The sequence below is a fragment of the Lissotriton vulgaris genome, chromosome 3_1 (genome assembly GCF_964263255.1).
Source record: "Lissotriton vulgaris chromosome 3_1, aLisVul1.2, whole genome shotgun sequence".
In the NCBI taxonomy this organism is placed as follows: Eukaryota; Metazoa; Chordata; class Amphibia; order Caudata; family Salamandridae; genus Lissotriton; species Lissotriton vulgaris.
Window position 1 is genome coordinate 189182160 of NC_141689.1, and position 27963 is coordinate 189210122.

The following is a 27963-nucleotide window of genomic DNA, read 5'->3' on the forward strand; positions in this document are numbered from 1 at the left end:
GTTTTAGCCATGTTGTTCAGCAGCAGCTAATGTTAGAAAAAGAAAGTACTATATGGCGCCCAAAACTTTTTTCTAACTTTACTTTTAGTTTACTTTTATAGTTGCGCGGTATAAAGAAGGCATTTAGGAGTCCTAAAGTTAGGAGTCCTAACTTCTGTGAATACCGAAATGAGTAAGTTCATCTGTGAATACCAAAAGAAGTAAGTGCATTCTGTGAATGCCAAAAGTAGTAAGTTAATTCTGTGAATACCAAAACAGTAGTAAGTTTAGGATGGAGTCGTAAGTTCATTCTGTGAATCGGGCCCTATGTAATGTAGTGCTCTCAGCCTGCGCCCACACTGCGAAGGATTTCACCCAGCTGACCTGTGTTGGGGGAGGGTGGGGTCGCTGTGTTTCCATCTCTTCGTAATTAGGCGCTTTGCTGATATTAATCCCAGATCCCTGAATCTGGAGGTTACTTTATTTTTTTCCGTCCGTTGACAGAGTCCTAATATGCAAAGTTCCCATGTGTGCTGTAGCGGCATCTTGGTGCATTTCGCTAATGTTTCCTTGACTGCATGCCAATATGGCTGAAGTGAGGGGCAGGACCACAGCATATGTAAAAGATCAGCATCAGCCAGTTGGCACCTGGGCAGGAAGAGGTAGTGATATTGAAGTATTTGTTCATTTTATCTGGGGAGAGGTACGCCCTGTGCAGTATATACTTCTGTATGAGTTTAAATCTAAAACTATGCGGTATTATACGAGGGGCAAAGCGATTATCATGTCCCATTCCTTATCTGTCCATCGTTGCTCCCTATCCTCAGCCCATCTCTCACGGAGACTCGTCAGTGGTTTCAGTGTGTCCGCGCAAGGAGAGCTACCACCAACCAACGGACCACGTGCGAACCCTCACCCATGACGTGTAAATATTGTAAGAGCTGATGAGTTTGTGGCTCACCCGTCATGTCTCGCCAGACCGTCATCAGAGTTCGCATTATAGCAGCGTGTAGAAGGAATTGACCTGTAGGAATATTGTTCTCCGTCGCTAATGTTTCAAAAGTTAAAAGGGCACCCTCTGCATATAGAACCCCCACTGTTTCCAGCCCTACCTTGTGCCAAATCATCAGTTCTGCTTCTGTCACTTTCTCTCTGCCTGTAGGAGGTCCCACCAGTGCTATCAATGGGGCATCGGGGAGTGTGTCGAGAGCCAGCTGAAGGCTCCTTCGATAACACCTGTGAGCCAATACAATATACATTTGAGATGGGTGGGGAAGTCGAGTAATGGGATGGAATAAGTAAAACAGTTGAGATTGTGTCCATGGTGGTGACGTTGTAGCAGTGTCAGCTAGATTTTTGCCGCTCATCCACTTTGCTACCCACTGCAATTGGGATGCTAGGTAGTAGAGCTCCATGTTTGGAACTGCCAGCCCACCTTTGCTCGTTGGTGCATACATTTTCCTTAGTGTTATTCTAGTCCTTCCTTTATTCCAAATTAAAACACGAAAAATACTTTCCAAGTTCCTAAGTAGCTTTACCGGGACATATACAGGGAGTTTTGAAAAATAATATAATAGTCTTGGCTATATTATCATCTTAGTTAGGGTAATGCGGCCCATTACGCTCAATGGAAGAGTTTTCCAGAAATGCACCTGAGTTTTGATGGCAGCGATGGCTCTCAGTAGATGGCCGTCTAGTACGTCAGTAGGGGATCTGTATATGTAGATTCCCATATATTTAAAAGTGGTTGGGTACCAGGTCAGGGTAGTCCCACTGATTATTATATCCACTTCAGTCATGTTATTGCTAAACGAATATACCCCTGATTTTGTCCAATTTACACAAAGCTTGGACATTTTCTCAAATTTTCAGAAATTGTCGGCTATGCTTGGGGGTATATTCTGGAAATCTCTTATGTACAATAATAGATTGTTCGCATATAAGGAGACTGTGTGTAACCCGTCACCGAGCAGTATGCCCCAGTGCACGCCGCTGTCTCTGAGAATTACCGCTAGGGGTTCCATTGCGAGCGAGAATAGCAGTGGGCACCCTGCTGTGTCCCCCTTCGCATGCGTACTGCGTCCAAGAGTAACTTACCAGTCTTAACTCGGACCGTTGGTAGAACAATCGCACAATCTGTATGTACTCTTCCCCAAAATCATACTTACGCAGTACTGCTGCAATATAAGGCCATTGCAGGGAGTCAAAGGCCTTCTCTAGATCAAGCAATGAGAAACCAGATCACAGCCAATTATTCGTAGCGTAGTTTTGTACTTTGAATAATCGGCGTATATTGAGGAATGTGGCCCTAGTGGGGACAAATCCATTTGATCGGGATGGATTAATGTTCCGACGATCGGGGCAATACGTTTGGCGAGCATGGGTGTAAATATTTTATAATCTATTGAGAAGCGCTAACGGGCGATAAGAGCCAAGAAGCCCTGGATCTCTACTTGGTTTAAGCAGGGAGACCAGTGTCGCTTCATTTTGTGTGGTTGTGAGAGCAGAGACTTCAATGGAAGCTTCATATAGATTTAACAAATGTCTGAGTATGCCTTATAAAACTCTACAGGCAAACTGTCTGGGCTTGGTTACTTACCATTAGACAATTACAATACACGCTCTCTAATTTCCTGTTGCGAAATGGGTTCGTTAAGTTCCTCATTTTGTCCTAGAGTAGGCTGTGTTAGAGTTAGCTCTGTGTGATAGGACTGAATATCTGCGGGTGTGGCTTGCAATTGGGATTCATACCTCAATTACATCTACTTCAAGAGTCTTTTTATCCTTCACTACTATTTCCCTTTATCTAATTTCTTCTCCACTTTTCTCCTTTGCTTTTCTTACTCTTATTCCCTTTGCTCCTATTTTTCTGCTTTAACTCTCCCAGTTTCTTTGCTTCTCTCCTTTCATTCACTTCTCCCTTTTCTTTGCATTTCCTTTTCTCCTATTCCTTTTCCCCTTTGACCATTTCTCTCATTTTCTTATTCTCCTTTTCTCTCTCGCTATTCTCCTTCTCTTATTACCTTTCCCCATCCCTCGAATTCTTGTTACTTACTTTGCTTTTCTCCCTTTGCTCTTTTTATCTCATTTTATTCGCTCCTTCATGCACCTTTCCCCCCCACATTTCCTTTTATTTTTTCTTCTCTTCTTTCCTGTTTTTCCTTCGTTTCTCTTCTGTCTTTTTCTTTTACTCCTTTTCTTCTCCTCTTTTCATTTCCTTTCAGTCTCCCTTTTCTCTTTTTCTCCTATCCTTCTCTTTTTAGGTCAAAGCCGACCAGACAGCGCATCTGTCTAGTTTGCTAATGATATCTTGGGGACATTCATAAAGCTTCCCTGGGAATACATTCCACCCGCTTACTATTGGCTTTGTAACTCACATTTTCTTCTTGCTTTTTATTTACTGGCATTATTTGTTTTAGGATATCCAACATGAGTTAGTCCCTTCCGTTGCCCAAACCTTATTGACAGCATTCTTCCGAGCGCTCCTTTTCTGTAAACATTCCTTTAAATCTTGTTCTTATTTAGTCACATTTGCTGTGCATTCAAAGACAGAGTCAAATATCCGGCTATGCTTTCCTTGGGAGCTTGGTGTTTACTTTTCTTTATCTGACTTTGTTAGACGGACCGGGAGGGTCGGCCGAGGACAAGGGGAGAGGTCTCCGGGGAGAGCCGTCTCCAGCGATCGTACAGACAAGTAACTTCCCCCCCACAGATGTGCACCACACAAAGATAAGGTTTAACGTTCTTTATAAGCAATCTTTAAGTACGGTAGAATGGTACAAGGAGGTCTGGACTCAGGGGTCCCCTCGATTTTAGTCTCTTGGATGGGAAGGGGGTAGCGGGACAGTCTTGTTACCAATCTGGTAGATGTGATAAGATGGATAGCTCACAATCCTCGAGCTCGGCGTTCTGGATGGTCGGGCCGCGGCGGAGCCAGCAGGTCCCGAGTGGATCGAAGGTGACGACGGTCCGCGGCGGTGCCAGCAGGTCCCGGTGAAGATGGTGGTTACAACGGTCCGCGGCCGTGCCAGCAGGTCCCGACGAGGTGGAAGGATTCAGAAGGTTGCGGCAGCGCAAGATAATAGTTCGCAAGGCAGGACTACGGCAGCACCAGTAGTCCGTCAAGGATGAGTTCGTCGCGGTGTCTCTCGACTCCAGGATACAACTGCCTTCCTGCTCTGGGGCTGCCCCAGTTATAGGTCTGGCGCCCTTTGATGTCCGGACCCTCGCACTTGGAGGTCAGGAGGTCCGGGATGAGGGAGTCCAGACACCCAGCAGGGGGGTGGAGCCAGCGCCCGGGGGAGCTGGGTGCGATCGGCACCTGGCGGGGGGAGGGCCAGCGATACTTCTTTCTCCCATTGACCTGCCAAGTGGGCCGTTCACCTCCTGGGTGGATGGTGGTGCCGGGATGTCGGGGCCTGGCCAGGCCCAGGGTTAGGGTCGATCTGAGGCCACGCGGCCTCGTGGTGCAGTGTCCAAGATGGCGGCCGGGCCGGCTGAGGGAGCTGGAAGGGATTCGGCCCCATGATACAGAGAGGTCCGGGGGCAGGAGTCCCGTATGAGACGGGGTGCGGGTTGCTTCTGTGGGTAACACCTGGAGGTCGGGGCTCGGGCCCTGTCATGCGGGGAGGGAGCAAGCCCTTCACGTGGCCTGTCCAACATGCGTCCCCCCCAGCTGAAGGCGGGGAGAGTCACCCATCCTCTTGGGGACTCTCCTCGTCGAGGCGGAAAAAGCGGGACAGGCCATCTGCGTTGGCGTGGTCTTGGCCAGGTCGATGTTCCACAGTGAAGTCCATCCCTTGCAGGGAGATGGACCAACGCAATAGTTTTGGGTTTTCCCCCCGCATCTGCATTAGCCACTGCAGGGGCCGATGATCTGTCTGCACCCGGAAGTGGGTACCGAAGAGATAAGGTCGGAGCTTTTTGAGGGCCCACACCACTGCGAAGGCCTCCCTCTCGATGGTGCTCCAGCGTTGTTCTCGGGCCAAGAGACGTCTGCTGATGAAGGCCACTGGTTGGTCAAGTCCTTCGGGGTTCAACTGGGAGAGGACTGCCCCAATGCCATGGTCGGAGGCGTCCGTTTGGACGATGAATTCCCGACTGTAGTCGGGGGCCTGGAGCACAGGGGCAGTGCACATGGCGGCCTTCAACTTCTCGAAGGCCGCTTGACAGTCTGGGGTCCAGTTGACCTTCTTTGGGTGGTTTTTGGATGTGAGTTCCGTGAGGGGCCCTACAAGGCTGCCATAGTCCCTCACGAACCGCCGGTAGTAGCCTGTTAGCCCCAAGAAGGCGCGGACCTCGGTCTGCGTGATGGGGGGCTGCCAGGACTGGATGGCAGCGATCTTGAGCTGAAGAGGGGCCACCAGACCGCTTCCCACCTGGTGTCCGAGATAGGTCACGGACCCTTGATCAATTTGGCATTTGCTGGCCTTGATCGTGAGGCCGGCCCTTTGGAGGGCCTGCAGGACCTCTCGAAGGTGGTGGAGGTGGTCGGACCAGTGGCGGCTGTACACAGCGATATCGTCCAGGTAGGCGGCGCTGAATTCCTCGAGTCCCGCCAGGACCTGGTTCACCAGTCGCTGAAAAGTAGCTGGGGCATTCTTCATGCCGAATGGCATGACCTTGAAGTGGTAGTGGCCATCAGGGGTGGAAAAGGCGGATCGTTCTTGAGCCCGGGGTGTGAGACCGATCTGCCAGTAGCCCGCTGTCAGGTCGAAGATGCTGAGGTAGCGGGCAGCTCCCATGCGGTCGATCAGTTCATCCGCTCGGGGGATGGGATGTGCGTCGGTTCTGGTGACGGCGTTCAAGCCCCGGTAGTCGACGCAGAACCGGAGCTCAGGAGTGGTGCCGGGGGCGGCAGCTTTGGGGACCAGTACCACTGGGCTGGCCCAGGGGCTGTCCGAGGGCTCGATGACCCCGAGCGTGAGCATCTTGGACACCTCCTCTTGGATGCAGGCCCGTACCCGATCTGGTACGCGGTATGCCCGATGTCGGATAGGGGGACTGTCCCCAGTGTCCACGTCGTGCAAGCACCAGGGGGTGACCCCTGGGGTGAGGGAAAACAGAGTTGCAAACTGCAGCAGGAGGTCCCGGCAGCCTTGGCGCTGTTCCGGGGTGAGGGTTTCTGAGAGTCGGACCCCGTCCACGGAACCATCTTTCTCCCGGGTCTTTAGGAGATCAGGGAGGGGCTCGGAGTCTCCTTCTGCTCCGCTGTCTGTAGCCATCAGGAGGCTGAGCTCCGAGCGCACAAAGTGGGGTTTGAGTCTATTGGCGTGGAGGACCCGGAGGGGGTTCCGTGAAGATTCCATATCGATGAGATAGGCGACGGGGCTCTTGCGCTCGACCACCTTGAAGGGCCCCGTCCACTTGTCCTGTAAGGCACATGGTTCAGTGGGGGACATCACCCACACTTGTTGGCCAGGTTCGAATTCGATGGAGGAGGCATTTTGGTCGTACCACTTCTTCATGTCCTCCTAACTGGCCTCAAGGTTCGCTTTCGCCATTTCTCTGAATCGCCTGGTCTGATTGCGTAGGGTCAGGAGGTACTTGAAGACATCTGGAGGGGTCTTTAGGGGGGCATCTCCCACCCTTCTTTGACTAGGCTGAGGGGCCCTCGCACAGGGTGTCCGTACAAGAGCTCGAACGGGCTGAAGCCGAGGGACTTCTGGGGGACTTCTCGATATGCGAAGAGGAGGCACGGCAGTAGCACATCCCACTGGCGACGGAGGGGCTCTTCCAACCCCCCAATCATCCCTTTGAGCGTGCGGTTGAACCGCTCGACTAGTCCGTTTCCTTGAGGGTGATAGGGGGTCGTGAATCGGTAGGTGACCCCGCACTGTTGCCAGAGGGATTTCATATACTTTGAAATAAAGTTTGTGCCTCGGTCGCTGATGACTTCTCGGGGAAAGCCCACCCGGGAGAAGATCCCCATCAAGGCCCGGCCGACCACCGGGGCTGTCACAGTTCGCAGGGGAACAGCCTCGGGGTAGCGGGTGGTGTGGTCCACCAGTACCAGGATGAACCGATGTCCTTGTGCTGTACGGGGGTCCAGGGGCCCCACAATGTCTATTCCCACCCTCTCGAACGGGGTGGTGACAGCTGGGAAGGGTTGCAGAGGTGCTTTAAGTTTGCGGCCGCTCTTCCCGCTGGCCTGGCACGTGGGGCAGGACCGGCAGTGGTTAAGGACGTCGTTTCTCATCTGGGGCCAGAAAAAGTGGGTCACCAGGCGACTGTAGGTTTTGTCTTGACCCAGGTGTCCAGCCAGGGGGACATCATGGGCCAAGTTTAGCAAGAAGTCTCTAAAGCGGAGGGGTACCACTAGCACTCGGCTGGCCCCTAACTCCGCGATTCTCTGTTCACTGTACAACAGGTCGTTGTCCCAATAGATCCAATGGGCTCCGGAGGTGTCCCCTGCGCTCTGGGCGAGGGCTTGCTGGCGGAGTCCCTCGAGGGAGGGACAGGTCTTCTGCTCTTGACGGAACTGTTCCTGGGTGGGCCCCCCTTCCTGACGCCACTGAGCCAGGCTGGGAAGGTCCTGGGGCCGAGCGAGCTCTTCGGGAGCTTGCCCTGGGGGGGGTCGGTATGGTCGGTGTCTTCTACTGGAGTGACCGGGGGAGGAGTTGCTGGCCATTCGGGTTCTTCGGGTCGGGGGATGGTACGGGCAGCCATGGCCCGGGTGGTGACGCACGCCCAGTCCGGGAGGCCCAGCATCCCCAGGTGCTCTCTTCTCTCTACGGCAGCCCACGGGGAACTCTCAAGATCATTCCCCAGGAGACAGTCCACGGGGGCATCATCTCGGACCGTCACCTTCAACATGCCGGAGACTCCTCCCCATTCGAAGGGGACGCAGGCCATCCGACATAGACTCTCCGAATTGTCGGCTGAACGGACGGGGCAGAGAATGTTCGGCAGGATCTGTTCTGGGGTCACCAGGTGACAGCGGACGGCCGTCACACTGGCCCCTGTGTCACGTAGGGCTTCGGCCCTGCGCCCATTAATGTTCACCCACTGACTATATTTTCTGGTGTTGGCGGGTAGGGGAGCCCGCGGGACCATGTCTCTTCCTCCTAGGCACGCTAGAACCATGGCGGCCGGTTCCCATTCTTGTTGTTCTTGCTCGCATTCCTCCAGTTCTTCGGAGATTTGTTCTCCCCCCAGGGCGGCGGCCGCTACCTGGCGGGGTCTCAGAGTCTGGTTCTGTGGACAGTTCGGGTCATTTGCGTAGTGGCCGACTCGCTGGCATCGGTGACACGTGACATTGGCTCTGTACCCCGGGCGCACTGGGGGGTTGCCCCGGTGGGCCGGGGGCGGGGTGTTGGCAGCGGGGGGGCCGGGGCGGTGTCTCTCCCTCGTCCCTGGCCTCCTCCTCCTCCTCCTCGGGGACGGTGCTGACCTTGGTTGTTCCGGTTCTGTTCGTGCGGCCCGCTCCGGCCTACTCGGGTGATCTCCCACCGGTCAGCCTCGGCGGCGAGCTGCCGTGGGTCCGTCAATTTACTGTCGAGGAGGTGCTGCCTGAGCTCGACGAAGCAGTTGTTAGAGAGGTGTTCCCACACCATGAGATTAAAAAGTTGCTCGTAGGTCGTTACATGGCTTCCCTTAATCCAACCCTCGAAGGCTCGGCTGAAATAGTTTACATATTCCACCCAAGTCGTACCTCGGATCCGGGTGCAGTCTCGGAACCGCTGGCGGTACATTTCGGGTGTGAGCCCATATCGGGTGAGGAGGGCAGCCTTCATGTGGTCAGAGGAGGTCATCAGATGGTCGGGGAGCTGTAACAGGGCATCGCGGCCTTCAATGACGAACCTCCCCCATAGACCGGCTCCCCAGTCACTTCGATCGATCCGGTGGGAGGTCATGGCGACCTCGTAGGCCTTGAACCACTGTTGTATGTCGTCATCTCGGACGACATCCTTGGGGATGTTTACTTTCTTTTCTGTCGCTCCCGGGGTGCGCGGTTGCTCGGGCACCCCCAGTTCTTTGTTCTGCTTCCGTAATTCTATTTCTGCTAGTTTGCGCTCGTGGTCATACGCTAGTCTCTTTTCTTCGAGTTCTCTTTGTCTCTGTTTTTCTTCCCGTTCTTCTCGGAGCCGCAGATGTTCTAAGTTCAGTTTTTGTTCGGCTAATTTGAGTTCACCGTCCATTTTGAGCCGGACCATTTCTAACTCATGTAGTCTGTTTTTCTCTCTCTCTTGGATCTCTTCCTGCGAGAGACCCGTTCTTCGCTCCTCGGGAGCCGTGGTGTTCCTCTCTGATGCTGCAACACTTTGGTCCGGGGGTCTGACGGCCCCGGTTTCTGCCCATGACTCAATGGCGTGTTTGAAATCGTCTTTAGTACTCAGACCGGTGGTAGCAATGCCTAGTTCAATGCAGAATTGTTTCAGCTCACGATGGCTGTATTCTTCCAATTTCTCCATCTGGAATTTCTCGGTGGATCCGCTTTCTTTGGTTGTCATTGTGGTTTCGTCGTGGGGTGAGCTACTCTCTGTACGATTACGCGTTGATTCGGATCGCGCCGCTGGCCACCAATGTTAGACGGACCGGGAGGGTCGGCCGAGGACAAGGGGAGAGGTCTCCGGGGAGAGCCGTCTCCAGCGATCGTACAGACAAGTAACTTCCCCCCCACAGATGTGCACCACACAAAGATAAGGTTTAACGTTCTTTATAAGCAATCTTTAAGTACGGTAGAATGGTACAAGGAGGTCTGGACTCATGGGTCCCCTCGATTTTAGTCTCTTGGATGGGAAGGGGGTAGCGGGACAGTCTTGTTACCAATCTGGTAGATGTGATGATAAGATGGATAGCTCACAATCCTCGAGCTCGGCGTTCTGGATGGTCGGGCCGCGGCGGAGCCAGCAGGTCCCGAGTGGATCGAAGGTGACGACGGTCCGCGGCGGTGCCAGCAGGTCCCGGTGAAGATGGTGGTTACAACGGTCCGCGGCCGTGCCAGCAGGTCCCGACGAGGTGGAAGGATTCAGAAGGTTGCGGCAGCGCCAGCAGGCAAGATAATAGTTCGCAAGGCAGGACTACGGCAGCGCCAGTAGTCCGTCAAGGATGAGTTCGTCGCGGTGTCTCTCGACTCCAGGATACAACTGCCTTCCTGCTCTGGGGCTGCCCCAGGTATAGGTCTGGCGCCCTTTGATGTCCGGACCCTCGCACTTGGAGGTCGGGAGGTCCGGGATGAGGGAGTCCAGACACCCAGCAGGGGGGTGGAGCCAGCGCCCGGGGGAGCTGGGTGCGATCGGCACCTGGCGGGGGAGGGCCATCGATACTTCTTTCTCCCATTGACCTGCTGTGGCGATTCTGAAATCCCGAGGGCGGAATTCCCGATATGCAGTGAAAACGGGAAGAGTTCTTTTAACTACAAGTCCCAGACTGCCCTGGGATTTCCTTGTGGGACATAAGCACTTCCTCTCCAAGGGGAAGGTGCTTGTCAATTAACCTGTTGAATCAAGGAAGGGCGGATGGTGTTCCCCACCGGATCCCAGCGTGAAGAGTACAGCCTTTTGGAAGCCTGTTTGTCCTGGATTACGAGTCATTGAATATCGGCTGGTATTGTAACCACATTCTGCTTGTTTACGTGAGGAAAGCACGGGCGCGCCTTTCCTCTCCATGTACTGTGATAATCGAACATTGGATACTTTGTTTCCGCTCATTAGCAATTGTAGCCGCGGTGTTAGTGTGAGGCGCGAGACGCTTCTATTCTACCCGCGAGAAAAGTAAAAGCGTGTCAATTTCTACAACGCGACCGGATTCCGGACGCGCTCAGGGAAAAACGCTTTCAGTTGGTAGAGAGGTTCTTTTTGTGTGCATTAAGCAGGTACTGTGAGAAGAAAGTAAAACCGCCTGTTCTTTTGTCTACGAGACATTTTGCATTTCTCAGGAAGCCAACATTAACTTTTTGTGCCAGAGACACTGAATCTGGTTGTGGGTGATTAAGTCCCTGTATTGTGGGAATAACAATACTAGGGAGCAAGAAGAAAAGAGAAGTGCCTTTCGTGAATGGGACTAGTACTGCGGAGAGGCTCGTGTTTTGGTATTAGCCTCCTGAACCTACATTTTTTGGAGTTTCTGATTTTGGCATAACTAAAAAGAAGACTGGGTTTATTCTGGAGTTCTAAAGGAGGGGAATAGAGGAATCCTGGTGAGTGAAGGAAGGCACGTGCACAATACAGTGAACAGGGGTCATTGAGTATATGAGTAATTGTGTGTTTTGTCATCCCACCTACAGCCTTGAAGGTATACTAGACCCAGCCCAGAGTGTAAAGCAAGTCCCTGCGAGAAAAGGAGGGAACACACCTTCATCCTCTTTCCCTTTTTTCCTCTGGGGCGCGGAGTCTGACAGAGTATCTTATATTCTCTGCTGGGTTTCGTGTTGTGAGGAAATAAGGGACTTAGCATCAGATATCGTCTCTGCTTGGCCACAGGATAAGGTTAGTGGTGTTCTTGGTTCTTGCACTACTGCCAGTCACGACACCTGCCAAGTGGGCCGTTCACCTCCTGGGTGGATGGTGGTGCCGGGATGTCGGGGCCTGGCCAGGCCCAGGGTTAGGGTCGATCTGAGGCCACGCGGCCTCGTGGTGCAGTGTCCAAGATGGCGGCCGGGCCGGCTGAGGGAGCTGGAAGGGATTCGGCCCCATGATACAGAGAGGTCTGGGGGCAGGAGTCCCGTATGAGACGGGGTGCGGGTTGCTTTTGTGGGTAACACCTGGAGGTCCGGTGCTCGGGCCCTGTCATGCGGGGAGGGAGCAAGCCCTTCACGTGGCCTGTCCAACAGACTTCAAAATGAGAGGATTTATGTGACAATTGTGCTGGCTACAGGGGTAATTCTGAAGTGTGGAGTTATGTTATGTTATATGTGGATTTATAGAGCGCAACATACACCGACAAGTTCCTTGGCGCTATAGAGGTGAGTGGAAAAATGAAGTGTTATGCCAGAGACAGCTAGTTATAGGCCATGGTGAAGAGCCAAGTTTTCAACAGCTTCCTGAATCGCAGGTAGTCTTCTTCACACCTGAGAAAAGCAGGAAAGGAGTTCCAGATCTTAGGACCCAGAAAAGAGAACCTGGTCCCACCGATACGTTTGCGACGGATTCTAGGTACCGTCAGAAGGTTCTGGTGTGAGGATCTCAGAGTGTGCTTAGGTAGGTATTTATTGATCAAATATACAATAAAACTAGGACCAGTATTTTGGGTGGCTTTAAAGAGTGTGCACCCTGCCTTAAACAAGGCTCGTTGTTCCGCTGAGAGCCAATGAAGATCTCTCAGCAGAGGGGTGATGTGGCAATGCCTATCCTTAAGAAAAATGATTCTGGGCGCTTGGTTCCGGATCATCTGCAAGCGATGTTTCTGTAATTGTGGAAGTCCAATGTATAGGACGTTTCCGTAATCGATTTTAGAGCGGATAAGGGCGATGACAATTTGAGAAATGGCTTCCTTGCTGAAGAAACGTCTGATTTTGCGCAGTTGGGCAAAACACGCGGATGTCACTGAGCTAATTTGAGTGCACATAGAAAGGTCAGCATCGATATGAAGGCAAAGGCTTTTTATAGTGGGTTTAGGAAACCTATTTTAATACCATCAATACACTAGGTGATTACATTTCCACACATTATAGTTAGGGTGCTGTATACCTTTTTTCCGGATAATTTTATTGGTTTTCTTAACAGGAAAAACCAGCATTAAACCACCCAGCATAGTGTAGCAGTTATAAAGCGTAGTCATCCTACAAATACATGGGAGGATGGATAGTTCATACTTGGTTCCACAGAATCGCGCACAGCGCACACAGCCCTCAATGTAAAATGCTCTTCTTCCATCAGCCACAACCATTTGCCCCAAACCTTGTGGTGTTTAGCCGGACACCCTCTGGCCTCAAACATCGGCCTCTGTGTTGAGGAATTGCTTGTCGGATCTGGATCCATCTAGGCCATCCGTGATTCCCAGGAGCACATTTAATGGAGAGTGTGGAACCTCAACCTCCCAACCCAGGACCTCTGAAAGCTCCTTTTCTATGGAGTCTCAATATTGTGCAATGATGGGGCAGACCCACGCCATATGAAAAAAATCTGCTTGGTTGTGTGTGGAGCATGAACATGATGCAGTTGGTTTCAGGCCTGCGCCATAAAGGCGTTTCGGTGTTAGGTAGGCAGCGTGTAGATAGTACAATTGGACCAGACGGATTCTGGCTGATGTGATGACTGTTTTAAGTGCCATCAGTGAGTCCCTCCAGTCTTCCTCTTCAAGAGGCCCAATCCATCCATCCCATTGGTCTCTAAGCCGTTCAAGCGTGTTCGGAGTGTTGTTGGTTAGGGAGCGGTATATACGAGAAATTCCTCCCTTGCCCAGGTTGCCTGTCATAGTTTGCATCTCTGAGGGCCTATACTCTGGTAGTGAGGTGCCATTTGGTATGTGTATGTGAAGAGCATGGCGTAGTTGCGGGTACTTATAAAATTGTGAGGAGTGTAGGGAATAACAGGTCTGGGGATCCTGAAAAGTGTGTATGTGGTCTCCTGTCCACACATCGCCAAGCTGTGAAATACTTGTGTGCTGTATACTTTTATCAGTAAAACTGTATGTCTATGCAAATGTAATAGTCATTTCAATTTGGTGTGTACGGAAGAAGTTTATATAATACTACTTATGCACGTATGGACAAGGCCAAGATTTTGCAACTGGAATCTGTCATTTAAGCTTCAGATAATAAATAGCGATAGCTTAGGTTGCACTGTATATAAAGGTTTTCTTTTGGTTTGTGTTGGACTTGGCCCTTAAGGCAGGTTCACCCCTAATCTTTTTGCTTTTAATCTGTGATTATGTGTGATGATTTTCTGGTCTGTGCGCACTTTTTCTCTGGGTCCCAGAGTAAAGTGCGTGCATGTAGTTAGGCTGGCCTGCTCTCCCATAGGGATGCATGGGGAATGTCTGTGTCCCTAGTAATTCCTGATGTGTGGGGAGTGCATGCTCGAATTTGGTATGTGCGTGTTCGTGGGAATGAATGCTTTGCAATGGTGTATGTGGCATGTGTGTGTCATGTGTAGAAATGCCATTTCGAGTACTTGGCATATTACTGGAAAATGTGCCTGCAGTGTGATTGGCTGGAGCTGGCTGGTGAGCCTGGCTCCAGGAAGGCTGGATGGGTCTGCCCGGTGGTGAGTGTGAGATTAGCATGCTTGATGGCTTGGGAGGAGTGCCCCTGGTCCCTGATGGGCCTGGACTTTCCCCGGACAATGCTGGCTCCACCCCCTGTAGTGCGACTGATGGCCCTAGCCCTGCCAGTGAATAGAGAGGGTGGTTGAGGTAAACAGAGTACTTCAGAACCAGCTGCGACTGATTTTCCCCCACCCTGCACCCTGAGACAAGGAGTTTTGCTGTATAAGAAGGGGCTGTGCCCCCATACAATTTGTCCTGTTCTTGGTTCTGCCTAGGATCTTGCCAGAGGGGGCTGCTGCTGCTGCAGGGGCCAAGAGGACCGCCACTTGGCTGTCTCCCTGCCTGGAGACCCAGTGTGCTGGCTCTGGCCCTGCCTTGCCCCTCTGCCTGCCTCCAGACCCTGCTGGAGCTTTCCTGTGCCTGGAGGCGCCCTGATCTGGATTTGTAGCGCTAGGAGCGCTTTCCTTGTGCCCCAGCGCTTTGCTGATATTTCTAGCGCTAGGCGCGCTTTCTGTAGCCCCTAAGCGCTTGGGAGCGCTTTGTGTGCAGCCGGTGCCCACCCGGCATCTGCCCGTCGGATTGTGCCGATTTTCGGCATTAGCGAGTGCCCACCTCGCTTTATCTTTATTTTTGGAAGCCGGTGCCACCCGGCATTGCCCCGTGTCTGGATTTTGTAAATACCTCGAGGGAGCCCACTCCTCGGGTACTGGAAGCCCGCCTGCCTACCTGGAACGGGCAGCCGCGCTGCCCGCGACGACCCGGAAGTGTTCTGGCCGACCGGCCAATCGCAGCACGGCCCCTAAGAGGCCGACCGGAAGTCCCGCCCCACAGCCGAGCAGCGCGAAAGGAAGCAGCCGGCGTGTCCTGCCCGAGGCTCCCGATCGGAGGGAGAGCCCCGGGACGAGTAAGGAGGAGATCCGGCAGTGTTCCTGCCCCCGCAGCACCAGCGAAGTACCGGTGAGTGCGGGGACAGGGTTCTTTGTTCTTCGAGCGGCCCCGATCGGCAGAGGGCCGCTCCAACGTGTGTGGCATTCCTTTGTAGGAGCGCGAGGCTCCTGGGGGCATTGCTGAATCTCGAGTCCCCCGTGAGGGACTCCAACGATCTTGAGGGGCCATTCTGTTCTTCGAGCCCGGCGAGGCTCATTGGCCCCAGTTCATCCACGAGCCCAGAGAGGCTCTGGGGGGCATTTTCATTCTATTGAGAGCGCTGAAGCTCTACATCTGCACATTTGCTTTGTAAGCCCCTGAGAGACTCCTTGCCCACTTTTGTTCTTGAGCCCTCCTGGCTCCAACGTTGCTCAGTCCTGTTATCAACTGTCCAGCACTTAGTGGACAGTTGCCACGTTTAGGCTTTGTGTTCTGTGCTGCCTGCGCAGACTCTCTGACACTGAGACTCAGGGCATTCCGCCCCTTTCGAGGCCAGTTGGCCTGAGGGACCTTTTTGAGTGTTGTGCTTTGTGCACCCCGCGCATTGTAATTTCTGTGTTTGTGATTCTTGCGCATTTGTTCTAATCTGCACCTCTGTGTTTTATTATCTCATGTGCAATTGTTTATGTCCGCTTACCTTTTCTAAAAGTGACCTGATTAGGTATTTTTATCCCCTTTTGCTAAATGTGACCTGCATAGAGGATGGCTGATGTTTCATTTTATGTTTAGGTTTCCTTCCCTTTGCTAAGAGTGAATTGCTTAGGTGTTGGTATTCCTTCCTTAGGTCCTAGTTACCTGCGTGATTTCCTACAGTGTTTTAGGGTTGCGTAGGAGGTCCTTACTGTTCCAGTGATTACTGGATGTGTGTTGCATTTATAATTTTGGTGCTACTCCTAAGTTTACGACATAAGTGTATATCTACCAGTATTATTTTCTGACAAGTGCCTACCCCTGGCAGTGGTCCATGTGGCCCTGTCCTGTACATAATTCCCCTTGTAAATTTTGCCCGTGCCCCTGGCACATTGTACAGTTTGCGTGTGTTATCTAATGTATTTTGTTTATTATAATACAAAGGCAATTTTTTATATATCCTTGTGTGGAGTCTTTCTTTGTGGTGGGCCTTGGGTGTTGTTGCTGGGGTGCGTGCGCAAATACTTAACTCATACCGCCTCCAAGTTTAGCCTAGACTGCTCGCGCCACGTTACCTAGAGGGCGAGTGGGGGTTGCCTTGGTGTGTGACTCCCCTGCCCTGACTTTAGAAATGGCGATCCCTGACTGACCTCGACGCGAGTCTTGGCCGGCCAGGGTCCCGTTTCTAACAGTCTGTCAATGAAAAACGTTGGTAACTTTAGAATTAAGGCAGAGTGCAACATTTTACTTGTAGTGTAGTACTTAAAGTAAAAATGCAGTAACTTTTATTTGAGGAAAACGCACTACGATCGCAGCTTTATGTCCATTGTGCTTTTATACTCAATATATAAAGCCAGAGCAACTTCAAAATAAAGGCCATTTTAGGGTAGCCCACCTTGAAAGATAGTCCTCTATGGTATGCATTTGCAAGGTCTCGCGTAAGGGCCCTTATCTTTTAGGAACTTGGTTTAGTATGGTGGTATATTTTATGGTCTTATTTATATTGCGCTGTAGTGTGAACATCGGAGGTTTTTTTCTTTTATATATCAGGTTGAACATGTCTGGGTCCATATCATTGATAAACAAATGCACTTTATGAATAATTCTGCAAGAGGATCAACACCTTGTTTTTCATTCAAAACTGTCTCAGGATACACGAGCAGGAAGCAAGGGTGAGGAGACAGCTGACCAGCACCAGTAGACAAGAAGCTCGGGTGTGCTAGTAAGAGAAAATAGCTTCTCTGTCCCAAAATGGAAACTACCAAAACATCCATGCGGAAGATAATAAGATATGTTTCAGTAGGTAAAACATGGTGTGGTTAATCACTAAGACAGTGCACAATCCACAAAGAAGAAAATAGGTTGGAACCGAACGCGAGACAAATATAGAAGCTTCACTCAGGTGTCATATATGAAGCCTGCAAACGTCACACAAAAGCACATCGTAAACATATGAAGGGCACACATATTCTTACAGACAGACCTACCTTGGCCAGTCACCTCTTCATAAAGTGGGAAGTGCAGACGAGACCCTGAAACAAAGATTTCAATGCTGCTCAAAGCTGGGGCATGGACTCAAGAGAGGATTTAGGCTTCCGCGTACGTTATCCGACCCACTCTATTGGCTCGGCGTGCACCTTCGGTCTGTTGGATGGGCGCGCAGCCAGGGCCCGACGGGAGTCGTAGTTAATGAAACGTTTGAGGACGACGGTTGGGCTGCGCAAAAGAAATGGAACTAAATGGCACTTGTTTGCAACTTACATTGCCTTAGTAGCAAGATAGCGGCCATTTTGAAATGGGTCTTGCTCTATAGACTTTGAGAGGGTGCGAGACCGGTGAAAACATTTTTGGTGTCGTTTATCAAAGATAACAAGTGTAAGTTTCATTTAGTAATATACATTTTAAATTCCGAACATGGCTGTATATTCAAGTAATTCTGAATGACGTCTGCTGATTCTCCAATCGTTTATATTTAAATGTTAGGTATTTTTAAAAGTTCTACCGATTTGTTCCAAAATTTCTGCCGTCTGTCGCTGCTCTTTTTCTGGCTTCCGAAGCTGGCGGTTATGTCCTTGCGGTGGCCTACAGTCCCCGATATGCCCCGCGCGGCTTCCGTAACTCCCGTCGCCTGGTTACTGACAGTAAACTGATTCAGGCTGCAGAGCGGGAACGGGTGGAATACAAGCATCGTTATCCCGCAGGGGGCTGCGAGGGGGACCAGGGGCACCGGGAGGGACATCGTCTGCGGTGAGAGAATTGGAGGCACAGCACACACAGAGTGGTCAGTGGGGCGAGCAGGGGGCTGGGCTGGGTGCATGAGTGTGTATTTCGTGCAAGCCTTGGACCTGGGTGATCAGGGAACTCAAAAGTGACTCATACCGAGCGAGACTCACGCATTTAGATGAATAGCTGAGCTGTCACACCTGTCTGAATTTCATACTTGGTGAAGAGAGCCGAGTGTTGACCTTCACGCGTCTGTGCCCTCAAAACGCCATGCCCCGCTACAAGCTGGCAGCTTTTGGAAATTGCCCAAGCAGTCAGAAACCTTCCCAACCTATGGAAGCCCTCGTGAAGACTCTCCTGCTGAGGGGTGTCACCACTGTTCCCTCAGAAGTGATCAGCTCTAGTACTTCTTGGGAGTTATATATAATATTCAATCTGGGCTTCCGCATTTATTATCTAATCAGCGCATTTTAGATCACGTGTTCATTTTTTTGAGGTTTAGCTTGTAGAGTGCTTAGAGTTATTGTTATAAATGAGGAAGAGGCAGTATATTCCGGTAAGTGAAGTTTATTCTTCAAGCAGAAAACTCCACACGTCATGGACGTCTGGTCTCCGTGAAGCCGGTGGTTACAATGGCAAACGGAAAGACTCAGCCGTCCATGCACGAGGAAAGTACTTTGAATCACAACACAGTATGCACGGGCCGTGTCTCGTGGATACACATTTCAAAAGATAACAATACTAGCCCCAGGCTTTGGCTCGTGATATAGACGCGATTCAAACCCACGAGCCAAACCCACGTCAAAGCGGCAACGCGAGCCAAGCCCAGCATTACAGTTATGTGTTCTGTTCTTTGATGTTACTTGCACGTGCAGTTAGTTCTGACAGCTCACACGTGCTGTATGTTCTGTATTTGTGATCGCGCATCTCTTGAAGAATGTTTATTTTCAAGAGATGCATTTCTCGAGGCGTCTTCAACCAGTAGCTTCCAACTGTGGCTTTAGGCACTTATGCAGTTGGAGGTTGCTGAGTGCAGACGTGCTCCTGTGGATACGCTGACTTTGTGGAAATAAATCTTTCTATTCAACCTGTTCGCCTCCTGACTGTTCCTGCATATAAGTGATCCTTTCCACTTCACATCTTGGCAACGAGTGAAGGATCCTACTTGTGAGGTGATTGTTGATCACATAGCAATTGATATGATGGCAGATTCAGGCGCACCCATGACAATTATATCAGATGGTTTATTTAATACACACTGGTCTTGTAAAGTTACACTTGAACCTTTGGATGTCATACCAAAGGGATATGGGGGAAAAGAGATTGAGATGTGGGGTTTCTTCATAATGAGTGTGACTTGTTTGGGCAGGAGTATTTATACAAGAGTGTAAGAAATGGGGGTTACCCAAATCTCCAAGGGGGTAGCATGGCATCAAGTGGGCAGGCCAAACTTCGAGGACATGTGAAGCACTCACGCAGTATCCACAGACGACACACCAATCACACTACAAAAGAGTCACGACACCACCTTTGGTTGGAAAAAGAATACATTTAGTGATATCTGCAACCTGCAAGGTAAAAAGGAACAAAATAGTGGTAATCACAACAAGGCGCCAACTGGCGCCAGAGCCAAGTACATCAGGGGGAATTATCTACATGGGACAAAAAGGTTGAGTCCATAGTCCATAGCTGAAATGAAGAAAATTGTGATTAAGTTATCAGTAGACCTGGGGCTAATCTGGCGGGGCCAACTCAGGCTCTCTTCCTTAAGGGGTGGCTGCAATTTCAAAATCCCACATTAGCGCCCATACATCACATGTGTTATACGCCAATCCCCACCCCTGTAAGGGAATACAACAGGTTATCACAGTATACAATATACAGGAACACCTGGAATAGATCAGTACAGCAGCTCATAAACCTGGGGCATGAACAGGGGCCTGAAATAACTCATCAGGCCAGCATAGGGACACACCTGCAATAAAAGGGCACAAAAGCATACAAACACCCATCATGTGTAAAACAACAGTATACCTGGATCTCAATAACCTTAGTGTAGGCATAACATTAGCCTATTCTCATTAGCAGGGTAATCAGCCTACAATTCAAACTAGGCACGGTAGCGCACCACATCTTGGTAACATGGAAACGCTGCGTTACCATAGGGCAACCAGCATCCTAATTAGAAATAAACATGGCAAATAACCATTGCAGGACTCCGGGATAAACAAGCCATTAACAAACAGGCTGAGTTACCCAGCCCTTCACTCCGCAGTGCCTAACACCTAGCCAGGGGTTAACTTGTCCCTGTACCAGTCCAGGGGGGAGGGGGGGGGGGGGGGGGGCTTCAGTAATGTCCCGGTCTGGTTTAGAGGCTTAAAAGGGGACCAATAGGGCCAGCAAGCCTCGGAAACAGTTCCCAGGGGCGAGCACTAGTCCTGGGGTGAGCACCGACCCTGTGCCCCGACTTCCACACAGGTTAACCAAGTCCCCACTCACGGGGATTCCTGCGAGTGCTGGGGGCTCCTCCTTCGTAGCTCCAGATGTTCTGGGGCAGGGCTCTCCCGACTTCTGGAGGCCCTACAACGACGTCAGCCAGCTGCCCGGGCCCTTCTTCCTCACTGGGGCCAGGGGTTTCAGGGCGGCTGATGGAGGGTTTAACTCCAACTCTTGGATCCTCACTAGGGACAGGGGAGGGGCTGGCACCGTCCCTCTTCCTAGTCAGCTGCTCCTCCTCGTGGTGCGTGGGCAGGGTAGGCACCAACGCTGTGCCTAAACAGTCCCTGCCCGTCTCTCTCCCCACACGCGGGCTCTCCTTCTCCTGGGAGCCCCACCGACGCTCTTCGCGGCCTCCTTCTTCACCCGGGCCCCTCCTCTTCCTCGCGGAGGTCCGGGCTTCTCTGGGCCGATATGCGAGGCTCCCCTCAGCTCACTGGGGGCCCCGCAGCGTCACTTCAGGTTCCCGGTCTGGCGGCGTCGCTTCCCTTGTGGCGGCGGGGCTGGCACCGACAGTGTGCCCCGGCCCGCCTCCTCCGCCACTTCAACCCTCGGCTGCAGACCGGCAGGGTAGGCTCCCGCTCCGGTCTTTCTCCGTCTCCCGGGCCGGAGCTTCTTCCTCCGGCTCACTCCAGGCTGCCCGGCCGGCAGCCGATCCCTGCGCGGCGTGGCTGGGGGCGCGGCGATGACGTCACCGGCGCCCCAGCCACGTAATGCTGGACGCGCTGGCTTCAGGGCCTATCGCGGCCCTCACCTCCTCATCGGCGGCCCCCTCCTGGCACCGGGGGTCGCCGTGACGACGACAAACACGGCGGGGGTCCCTCCAAGCTGGCACCGGGCCGCGGCGGTGATCTGCGGCCGAAATAAGGGGTAGGCTCCCTTTTAATTAATTATTTACCTCATGGGCCCAGCGCAACTGCACGGGACAGCAATAAGGGGTAGGCTCCCTTCTGGTCAGTTTCTCCTTACGCAGAACGCGCGCCACAACAAGGGGTAAGCTCCCTCAGCGTCAGGCCACGATAAGGGGTAGGCTCCCTTTATTTAAGTATTTATTCATCTGAAAGCGCGCCAACACGAGGGGTAAGCTCCCTCAGCGCTGTTCAGTCAAAAACTTCCTCAGGCCACACAGCAGGCACAGCGCTATCACTGGCAGGGGGCGCTTTGCGATCTTCTAGCGCTCAGAGCTTCTCAACTTCCAGGGTCCTGAGACACAAAGGGCACAGTTCCTCCAGCAGAGCGCAATCCTCCCAGCCCACTGCCTCCAGAGGGGCCACAACTTCCTGGGGGCACCAACCTCCCCAAACAGCGTCTGACAGGTGCACCTCATGGAGGGGAGGGGCGAACAGTTCCACAGCCAGCCCCAGGGGCACACTCCTCACCTCCTGGGGGGTTCAAGCCCACAGCATTCCTCCTCTTCTGGGCACCTCTTTCCCTCAGCGCTGGCGTAGTTCAAGGTCCCACAGCGTCAGGGACCTAGGGGGGCTCTCCTTTGGTCAGGGGCCCTGGGGGACAGTGGAGGGGGGGTGGAATGGGTGCAGGGCCCAGCTCACAGGCCCCTGTGGCGGTGACTCCTTGCAGCAGGTCCCCTCACATCCCTGTCCCAACTCTGTCTGACTTTCTGGTGGCACTTCTCCCTATTTATACCCTCCTCCCTCACAGAGCCAGCACCTTCCGGAATGTTGGGGAAAACTGGTTCACACTGGCTCAAGGGGAGGGGTTGAGCACCCTGGGTGCCAGGCTTCCCTCCAAAAGCTAGGGGTAGCTGGGTAATATTATCTAGTCCGCTGACCTATGGCAGTCCAGTGGCAAAACCCAGGGCCATTGCATCCATTTTAAAACCACTACATTTCAGTCAGGGGCAGTTTTAAAATGGGGGATTTTACAAGTGCTCACATTATTACATGTCATTACATTTTCAACCAGGTGTCTCACACCACTCATGGCCTATACAGGTTTAATCCCATGGGGGAGACGTCCTAGATAAGGGGGTCAAAAGCGAAAAATTTTGGGGGAAAAGGCCAAGTCAAACACAACTCCCCCCCCCAGCCAAAAGCCAGGGTAGACCGATCAATGCCTTGATGGGCTTCCCTGCTTGGGGCGGAAAAAGGTGGACGCAGGCCGGCAACTACTGGAGCACCTGCAGTCTCTCCTCCACTCTGGAACCCAATGGTTCTCTCTCGCATCCCTCCCTTCACCAACAAAACCACCCCACTGGTGTTCCCTAGTGGGATGTTTTTCCTTCCTAGAGTGAGAGGCTCTAGCCTCAGGCTTGTAATACTCTTGGACCACTCTCTTCTCTCCAAATTGCCACTGGTCCACCCACCTGGGGTCTACACCCTCAGACTGACCAGCCCTTAGGGGCGAGGCTCTCCTCCCCCTACTTCTCCTCCTAGGGTTCCTCCATCTCCTACGCCTGGGGACACCCTCACACAACCACTCTCTCCCCAACTTGGAGTCAAAACCCACAGGCTGAACCGGTGACAGGGGCGAGTCCTCCCTCTCCCTGCACCCCCTACCAGAGTTCCGCACCCTCCTACCCGGAGAAGTACCCCTGGGAGTCACTTCCGGGGGGACTCTGGTTACAGATGTCCCTTCCACCAGGGCAGGCAACTCCTGTCCCTGGCCACCCAACCCGGGATCTGCGCCCTGTGGCTGAGCTGGTGACAGAGAAGAGACCTTCCTCCCTCTGCACCCCCTCCCAGAGTTCCGCACCCTCCTGACTGGAGTAGAACCCCTGGGAGTCAATTTGGTAGGGACCCGAATTACGGGTACCCCACCTTCCAGGTCAGGCAACCCCTGAACCTGGAACCCCAGTCCAGGATCTAAACCCTGTGACTGGTCAGACCCCCGAAGCACTGGAGCTCCGATTATTGATGCTCCGGGTCCTCCTGACATGAGGGGATCCCTCCCTCTGGATGACACATCGGGACAGCCTAGCCTCCCAACCTGGGGTTCTCTTAAAGAACACTCCAGGCCCGGTGACCGCAGTTGGGGCACCTCGGGACACCTCCCCGTCTCACTCCCTTCAGGATCACTCCCCTCAGCCTTCCCAGACGCTCTGGCATTTACCCAGAGGTCTGCCTCCCGTGCAAGTTCCCTGGGGTCTGAAAACCCGCACTGCAACAGATGGTGACGCAGTCTTGGGAAACAACTCCTCAGCATGTGCTCCCGGATAACGGCATGGCACAGCTCTTCCCAATCCTCCACCGCTCTCCTCACCACCCTATCCTCCAGTACAGTCCAACACTCCTCCTTGAACTCTCCCCAGGACCGATGGGACAGCTTTCCCCTGCCCGTAAACACTAACCCGTCCTCCTCTTCCGGGGAATCAGGCACAGTCTCCTGGGCTTCGGGAGTGGGACTCCTTGCACTGGACCTACACTCGCTGCCACCACTGGATCCCACCCTCCTCGGTGAATCCAGACTCCTAAAACCACTCTCAGGGGACAACCTACCCACCTGAGCTGATCTCTCTCTGGCGAAGGCCCTCTCCGCCTTCGCCATCCTCTCCTGGGCTAGGACTTTTTCAGTCTCTAGTCGCTGCTCTTCTACCCTCAGCTGCGCTGAGCCCTCGGCATGCCTGAGCTTTGCCAGCGCCAGCTGATACTCCCTATCTTCCCTCCTATCTACCCACTCTTCTGGGGACAGGGAAAGGGATGGGGCAGTGGCCCCGGGGCTGGACCCAGTGCGGGACTCCCTATCTACAGTGTCCTCATCAGCTCCTGGCATCTCCGCCCTCTCAAACTCTTCCTCCTCCTCATCGGAGTAATTACCTCCCAGGGTTCTGGATGGGGAGCCCTCTCTCTGGTCTCTAACCCACTGACCCTTCAAAACCTCGGGAGGGTAGTCAGATAAGTCCCCACCAATCTCTAAGGGCTCTCCCCTCTTGAGAGCCTCATAGAGAAATACATTTCTCCTGATGTTTCCTACTGGGGGTATCCCTCTCTCCTTGAGAAAATCTACCACTTCCTGCTCGGTGTACTCCATCAGTTCCACCTCCTGGTAAACCAACCCCATCGTGGCGAGGTACACCCGGGACACACCCTCCCAGTGGAACAAGGGGACAATTCAGAACACTCTTCAGGAGGAAGCAATCAAAAAACAATATTCAGCCAAAGAACAATAATCCCCCACAAAAAGGCTGTGATTACATCCAAGCTCTATTTGCAGTGTAACCCGTGGCCGCCGTGGTACTGCGCAAGCACAAGTCCTATCCCACCGCCTGCCACCAAAGTAAGAAATGGGGGTTACCCAAATCTCCAAGGGGGTAGCATGGCATCAAGCGGGCAGGCCAAACTTCGAGGACATGTGAAGCACTCACGCAGTATCCACAGACGACAAACCAATCACACTACAAAAGAGTCACAACACCACCTTTGGTTGGAAAAAGAATACATTTAGTGATATCTGCAACCTGCAAGGTAAAAAGGAACAAAATAGTGGTAATCACAACAAGGCGCCAACTGGCGCCAGAGCCAAGTACATCAGGGGGAATTATCTACATGGGACAAAAAGGTTGAGTCCATAGTCCATAGCTGAAATGAAGAAAATTGTGATTAAGTTATCAGTAGACCTGGGGCCAACTCAGGCTCTCTTCCTTAGGGGGTGGCTGCAATTTCAAAATCCCACATTAGCGCCCATACATCACATGCGTTATACGCCAATCCCCACCCCTGTAAGGGAATACAACAGCTTATCACAGTATACAATATACAGGAACACCTTGAATAGATCATTCCAGCAGTTCATAAACCTGGGGCATGAACAGGGGCCTGAAATAACTCATCAGGCCAGCATAGGGACACACCTGCAATAAAAGGGCACAAAAGCATACAAACACCCATCATGTGTAAAACAACAGTATACCTGGATCTCAATAACCTTAGTGTAGGCATAACATTAGCCTATTCTCATTAGCAGGGTAATCAGCCTACAATTCAAACTAGGCACGGAAGCGCACCACATCTTGACAGGTAACATGGAAACGCTGCGTTACCATAGGGCAACCAGCATCCTAATTAGAAATAAACATGGCAAATAACCATTGCAGGACTCCGGGATAAACAAGCCATTAACAAACAGGCTGAGTTACCCAGCCCTTCACTCCGCAGTGCCTAACACCTAGCCAGGGGTTAACTTGTCCCTGTACCAGTCCAGGGGGGGGCTTCAGTAATGTCCCGGTCTGGTTTAGAGGCTTAAAAGGGGACCAATAGGGCCAGCAAGGCTCGGAAACAGTTCCCAGGGGCGAGCACTAGTCCTGGGGTGAGCACCGACCCTGTGCCCCGACTTCCGCACAGGTTAACCAAGTCCCCACTCACCGGGATTCCTGCGAGTGCTGGGGGCTCCTCCTTCGTAGCTCCAGATGTTCTGGGGCAGGGCTCTCCCGACTTATGGAGGCCCTACAACGACGTCAGCCAGCTGCCCGGGCCCTTCTTCCTCACTGGGGCCAGGAGTTTCAGGACGGCTGATGGAGGGTTTAACTCCAACTCTTGGATCCTCACTAGGGACTGGGGAGGGGCTGGCACCGTCCCTCTTCCTAGTCAGCTGCTCCTCCTCGTGGTGCGTGGGCAGGGTAGGCACCAACGCTGTGCCTAAACAGTCCCTGCCCGTCTCTCTCCCCACACGCGGGCTCTCCTTCTCCTGGGAGCCCCACCGACGCTCTTCGCGACCTCCTCCCACTTCACCCGGGCCCCTCCTCTTTCTCGCGGAGGTCCGGGCTTCTCTGGGCCGATATGCGAGGCTCCCCTCAGCTCACTGGGGGCCCCGCAGCGTCACTTCAGGTTCCCGGTCTGGCGGCGGCGCTTCCCTTGTGGCGGCGGGGCTGGCACCGACAGTGTGCCCCGGCCCCGCCTCCTCCGCCACTTCAACCCTCGGCTGCAGACCGGCAGGGTAGGCTCCCGCTCCGGTCTTTCTCCGTCTCCCGGGCCGGAGCTTCTTCCTCCGGCTCACTCCAGGCTGCCCGGCCGGCAGCCGATCCCTGCGCGGCGTGGCTGGGGGCGCGGCGATGACGTCACCGGCGCCCCAGCCACGTGATGCTGGACGCGCTGGCTTCAGGGCCTATCGCGGCCCTCACCTCCTCATCGGCGGCCCCCTCCTGGCACCGGGGGTCGCCGTGACGACGACAAACACGGCGGGGGTCCCTCCAAGCTGGCACCGGGCCGCGGCGGTGATCTGCGGCCGAAATAAGGGGTAGGCTCCCTTTTAATTAATTATTTACCTCACGGGCCCAGCGCAACTGCACGGGACAGCAATAAGGGGTAGGCTCCCTTCTGGTCAGTTTCTCCTCACGCAGAACGCGCGCCACAACGAGGGGTAAGCTCCCTCAGCGTCAGGCCACGATAAGGGGTAGACTCCCTTTATTTAAGTATTTATTCATCTGAAAGCGCGCCAACACGAGGGGTAAGCTCCCTCAGCGCTGTTCAGTCAAAAACTTCCTCAGGCCACACAGCAGGCACAGCGCTATCACTGGCAGGGGGCGCTTTGCGATCTTCTAGCGCTCAGTGCTTCTCAACTTCCAGGGTCCTGAGACACAAAGGGCACAGTTCCTCCAGCAGGGCGCAATCCTACCAGCCCACTGCCTCCAGAGGGGCCACAACTTCCTGGGGGCACCAACCTCCCCAAACAGCGTCTGACAGGCGCACCTCATGGAGGGGAGGGGCGAACAGTTCCACAGCCAGCCCCAGGGGCACACTCCTCACCTCCTGGGGGGTTCAAGCCCACAGCATTCCTCCTCTTCTGGGCACCTCTTTCCCTCAGCGCTGGAGTAGTTCAAGGTCCCACAGCGTCAGGGACCTAGGGGGGCTCTCCTTTGGTCAGGGGCCCTGGGGGACAGTGGAGGGGGGGTGGAATGGGTGCAGGGCCCAGCTCACAGGCCCCTGTGGCGGTGACTCCTTGCAGCAGGTCCCCTCACATCCCTGTCCCAACTCTGTCTGACTTTCTGGTGGCACTTCTCCCTATTTATACCCTCCTCCCTCACAGAGCCAGCACCTTCCGGAATGTTGGGGAAAACTGGTTCACACTGGCTCAAGGGGAGGGGTTGAGCACCCTGGGTGCCAGGCTTCCCTCCAAAAGCTAGGGGTAGCTGGGTAATATTATCTAGTCCGCTGACTATGGCAGTCCAGTGGCAAAACCCAGGGCCATGGCATCCATTTTAAAAACACTACATTTCAGTCAGGGGCAGTTTTAAAATGGGGGATTTTATAAGTGCTCACATTATTACATGTCATTACATTTTCAACCAGGTGTCTCACACCACTCATGGCCTATACAGGTTTAATCCCATGGGGGAGACGACCTAGATAAGGAGGTTGTTAGACCTGTCTGGCTTTTTGGCGAAGTCCCTCCTAATTTTTTTTTATTATTTTGTCCCCTTTTTGCCCCTCATACCCTTATTAATTTTTGTGTCTACTGACTTTTTGTAGGTGTTGGCCAGGGGGATAGGTGTTCTCTCTCCCCCTCATAATCTTTTACCTCAGGCCCAGAGGCCTGTTCTGACAGGAAAGTTGGCACCACCTAAAATGGTGGCCACCAACTGCCCCAACTGTCACCAACAGAACTTGG

At 53.0% G+C, this 27963-nt stretch overlaps 2 protein-coding genes across 6 annotated transcripts in view; one reads left to right on the forward strand and one right to left on the reverse strand.

The window, feature by feature from the left end:
* The window catches only part of NUDT2 (nudix hydrolase 2), a 99862-nt gene extending 82410 nt beyond the window's left edge, over nucleotides 1–17452 (reverse strand). For 2 of the 4 annotated variants that reach the window (XM_086960295.1, XM_086960294.1), the window contains exon 1: nucleotides 17172–17331. The gene's annotated coding sequence lies outside the window, so the exon portion shown is untranslated. Of the gene's footprint in view, nucleotides 1–17171 lie in introns of all 4 variants that reach the window. The other 2 variants (XM_086960292.1, XM_086960293.1) reach the window with 2 other exon arrangements.
* Nucleotides 1–27963, forward strand: part of KIF24 (kinesin family member 24) — a 411488-nt gene that overhangs the window by 36455 nt on the left and 347070 nt on the right. Inside the window, exon 1 of one of the 2 annotated variants that reach the window (XM_086960289.1) lies at nucleotides 17839–17931. The exons of the other annotated variant lie outside the window; for it this stretch is intronic. The gene's annotated coding sequence lies outside the window, so the exon portion shown is untranslated. Of the gene's footprint in view, nucleotides 1–17838; nucleotides 17932–27963 lie in introns of those variants that run through there. 2 annotated transcript variants of the gene reach the window in all.